Source organism: Vicia villosa, linkage group LG3, assembly GCF_029867415.1.
Source record: "Vicia villosa cultivar HV-30 ecotype Madison, WI linkage group LG3, Vvil1.0, whole genome shotgun sequence".
NCBI classification, from domain to species: Eukaryota; Viridiplantae; Streptophyta; class Magnoliopsida; order Fabales; family Fabaceae; genus Vicia; species Vicia villosa.
The window spans coordinates 195,657,731-195,663,133 of NC_081182.1; positions in this window are offsets into that span (position 1 = coordinate 195,657,731).

The following is a 5,403-nucleotide window of genomic DNA, read 5'->3' on the forward strand; positions in this document are numbered from 1 at the left end:
TCCTGAATGGAAGCAGAAGTCAGAAGCTGTGAATGTTCTGAAGATCAAAGAAATTCAAGTTCTGAAGCTGTCCAATGGAAGCAGAAGTCAGAAGCTATGGATTCTCTGAAGGCAGAAGCTCATATGATCGTCTCTACCGAAATAATCAGGGAAGTCTTTTATTAAAGTTCTTCGAGTATTTATTTCAGGGGGAGATTATTTATCTCAGGGGGAGATTGTTAATCTCAGGGGGAGACATATTCATATGCTTATGCTATAGCTGTGTAATTTGTCTTTTGCCGTCTACTCTTTCTGATCGCAAATTCATATCATTTATATATGTTTTTGTCATCATCAAAAAGGGGGAGATTGTTAGAACAAGATTTGTTCTTATCAATTATCTTAGTTTTGATGATAACAATAATATGAATTTTGCTTAAGATAATATGGTACTCTAATCCAATGCAATTTCCCTTTCAGGAAATATATATAAAGAGTACGCATAATTCAGCGCTCAGAAGATGTGTCTCAAATGATTCAGCATGCAACATCAGAACATGGTCTGGCAAGACATCAGAAGATGGTCGAAGCAGAATCAGAACATGGGTCTATGGAAGCATCAGAAGAACATGAGATCAGAAGCACTGAAGATCAGAAGATGGTATCACGCTCAGAAGCACTTCAAGGTCAGAAGATCAGAAGATGCTGTGCACCAAGCTGTTTGACTCTGATGATATTCAAACGTCGCATTCACAAACATCAGATCAGAAGGAAGTACACGTGGCAGACTACGCTGACTGACAAAAGGAACGTTAAAGCTACTAAAGGCTACGTCAGTAGACACAGCGTGAACAAGGCTCGAGGTAGTTGACAAAAGCGTATAACATTAAATGCAAAGCTGTACGGAACACGCAAAGCATTAAATGCATTCAACGGTCATCTTCTCAACGCCTATAAATATGAAGTTCTGATGAGAAGCAAAAAAAAACGATTCTACACCAAAACAACTCATATCAAACTTGCTGAAACGCTGTTCAAATCTAAACTCAGAATCTTCATCTTCATCAAAGCTCACTACATTGCTGTTGTAATATCTTAGTGAGATTAAGCTTAAATTGTAAGAGAAATATCACAGTTGTGATTATCGCTTTTTAGAAGCATTTGTAAACTCTTGAATTGATTACATTAAGTTGTAAGGAACTAGAGTGATCAGTTGATCAGTATACTCTAGGAAGTCTTAGCAGTTAGCTGAGCAGGAAGTCTTGGCAGTTGGCTGAGCAAGAAGTCTTGGCAGTTGGCTGAGCAGAAAGTCTTAGGAGTGAACTAAGCAGTTGTTCCTGGAGTGATCAGGTTGTGATCAGAAGACTCTGGAAGACTTAGTTGCGGCTAAGTGGAAAACCATTGTAATCCGTGCGATTAGTGGATTAAATCCTCAGTTGAGGTAAATCATCTCTGCGGGGGTGGACTGGAGTAGCTTCGTTAACAGCGAACCAGGATAAAAATAATTGTGCATTTTATTTTTATCGCTCAAGATTTTAAGTCACACTTATTCAATCCCCCCCTTTCTAAGTGTTTTTCTATCCTTCATTATAGTTTTCCTTTCAAATCTATTTTTATCCATTATATTTCATCCCAACATCCTTTAAAAGATACTTACAGAATGACAACTTCACTTCCATTGCACAAGTTGATAGAATTGTGTCTTATAAAGAAGTAATTGTTCAAAATGTGTGTTCTTTATGATTATTTATACATGCATGTGATTGATGTTGGAATTAAACTCTCAAACCTTTGAGTAATTCCTTATCTCAAGTCTTGTTGGAACTCGTTAGCCCCGATTAAAATCCAGATTTTCTTGTGGAGGGTGTGCATAAATAGACTTCCCACAAAAATCTCCTTGAGTGAAAGAGGAGCTATTGATTCTTTTGTTTTTCTCTGTTGCGAATTTTGCAGGAATCATTTAGAGACCTCCTCTCATCTGTTTTTTCAGTGTGGTGTGGCGAAATATTTGTGGAAGTGAATTTATATTTGGCTAGCGGAGGATCTCCCTTTTTCGTTAGAAGAATTTCTGAAGCTTGATACTATGGTGGAGAAGGTGAAAACGGTGAATTCTAGGAAGAAGATCATTTCTATTTGGATCGCTTCGGTTTGGAGTTTGTGGAATATGAGGAACGCAATGATTTTTGACAAAATTGTGTATAGTTTCGAAAACAAATATGTGTGTAATAAACTGTTTCCACACTTCTAAACAAAATCAAATCTTTTCCGACACAAAGAATTATAATTTAACACACCACCTAATTCATTGTGTCTAAGCTATCTATTATTCATCATAGCTCTTAGTCTTCTGAACACTTTGACTTGCACTCCCTTCATCATGATATCTGTAATCTGATTCTTTGACCTGCAATGTTCCAACTTCATCTTCTGTTGTGACCATCAGTAACATCTCTTCTTCTTCTTCTTCTTCTTCTTGTTTTGCAAAGTTTGCATCACTTTCTTGATTCTTATTCTTTTCTGGACACTTTGTAGAATAGTGACCATACTTCTGACAATTAAAACATTGTTGCTTATAAAGAAGTAATTGTTCAAAATGTGTTTTCTTTGTGATTATTTCTACATGCATGTGATTGATACACATTTTTTCATTTTGATCTGTTTTCATCTAATGCTCGTAAACTGCTCTGCTGACATTGCATTTGTTTGGTGTAAAGTGAAGTTATTGATTTAATGCTCTAAGATAAAATAATTGACTATAAGTTCTTTGACATTCTATAGAGTTCCGATGATATTAAGATAGAACCTTCACAGGATGCTGGCACTTCCAATTCTGGAGTTGGAGAATTGCATGACGACTTACAGTTTTGGAGTCAATGACATACCAATTCTTAACGCAAGATCGCTTGAAGATATTGACATAGATTTTAAGCAACTTCAAGAAAGAGTTGAGGTTAACGATGTCATCTGGACAAAGTACGATAAAAGATCGGCTTGGTAGTGAAGAATGTAAATATCATGTTAAAGTAATTATTTTGTTATTTTGATATGTTTGTAAGACTTGCTATTTTGATAATATAATTGAAAATTTATTTGATATTGCTTTAAACTTTTTGTGGTGTGTTATACCCCAAAATTTTCCCGTACTTTTCAAGCTATTCAAAATTATTTTTAATATAGGATTTTATAAAATATTGGGTTCATTTACAATGATATCCTAAATTTTATAAATATTCGATTTAAAGTCTATTTTAAAATATAATGCTTAACTCTTAAATTATTTATATTTTAAATAAATAGCAAAATTGGTAAGGAAGTAAGACTTTTTATTTCGAACAAATAACATAGCACAATTGGTAAAGAAGTAAGGCTTGCAAACAGAATACTAGCTTTCGGCAGATAATTTTCATATGAGACCCTATTTTTATATTTTCAATATTAATCGTTTAACCAAATGATGAACACCTCATGGTTCTTTTATTTTCTTTCTACTATTTCACTAACGATTTTACCTTTAATTTATTCTCAATTTCTTTAGATTTTGATGTTTTTATATTCTAACCAAATGATTAACATGCCTTTTAAAATTATATTTTTCTAAACTATTTGTAACTATTATGTACACGCATTCATAGATTTTCATAACCATAAACAATTAACATTATGACTTTTTTTCGTACAAAACATTCACACTTTTTTTTATATACCCTATCATTCAACAATTCTACATTATACAACAACCTACATAACCATAAAGCCAGGTTACCAAATCATCATCACAAAATTAAAAAACTGCAGAAGTACTAACATCATACATTCATCATCAAGGGTTTGTTTGGTAAAAATAGCGGAAGTACTAACATCATACATTCATCATCAAGGGTCTGTTTGGTAAAAATAGCGGTTGACTGATAAGTTAGCTGATAGCTTATAGCTTATGACTGATGGCTGAAGACTAATGACTTATAGCTTATAGCGGATGGTTGAGACGGATAGCTTATAAGCTAATTGAAATGTTTGGTAAAATTAGCGGTTCAATTAATTTATAAATGTAAAATGACATAAAAGATATTTAATATATATTTATTTTATTTTAAATTAAAATAAATTATAAGAGTTAAAAATGGATTTTAATTAAAATAATAAGGATAAAAAAGAAGAAAAAATGATAAGCTATAAGATATAAGCTAAAACACTATTTGAAATAGCTTATGGAAAATAAGCTATAAGCTACTAAAATAAGCTATAAGCTCGTGATGAAAAGACCGTTACCAAACGGGTCTAAATTATCATATGAGCCAATAAGACATAAGACATAAGCTATAAGCTCGAAAACATGGTTTACCAAACAGAGCCCAAGCCCACCTTTAAACCTTCTGATCTGTAAATACAAGTTTCACACTTAGAATTACCTCGCAATTCTATCTATCATACGCTCTAATCATCATCTTCATTCAACATTCATTGATACCATTATCATCATTTGTTTCTTTGTATTTGTTGTGATTTATTTTACACGAACAAGGTTAGAAGAAAAAAGCAAAGAAAATGGAACTTTGACAAACACCGATACGATGCTGAGTCCAACAACTCCCCTCACCATCAACGGTCAGCAAACAGCCGCGAATTTCTAATCGCAACAACGATGAACCACACCAACAGACTTTCAACAACAACTGAGCGCACAATCTCAGTTGCAGACCCGCAGAAGCACCGACGCGCGAAGAGCAACTGGTTCGTGTTCAACCTCTGAAGCGGCAATGACTTCACGCCCAATAGCATCCACGCATAAACATTGCGCAGCCTCTTCATCAATATTTAATAACAAAATCCATGTGCCACATATAAAAGGTAATCGGACATCAACATTGCACAATACGACAACCGCCGAGTATCCTCTCGCTTCCGTCGTCGAAGGTCCGATGGCCACTGCTACGAGCACCTCGCCTCAATCTCCGACGCACCACCTTCAAAACACCGACCTGCAACGATTCAACACATGGATCTGGATGCATCAGCTGAAGACACAATCAAACTCGGTAACATCGTTTTCGATCTCTATTTGTTGATCTTTGGTACTATTAGAATTCCATGATAATGATGTTGTTGACGTGTGATTTAACGATTGATGTGGCTTGTTTATTCTCTGCACTGGTAATTAATTGAACTTTGTGAGATGAGTATGAACAAAGTGAGAGACGAAAGGATAGGAAAGTTGTTGTCTTGTTTATAGGGGTGACAATTGGATCCATTAAACTAAAATCCATCCAATTCATCCACCAAATAATCCATCAAATCCATCCACCAAATAAAAAATAAGTTAATGGATGGATTAAATCTATCTATTTATATACATGGATGGATCCAATCCATCCAACACATTTTGATAATCCAATGGATTATTTTTATTTTATACTTTCAATGGTT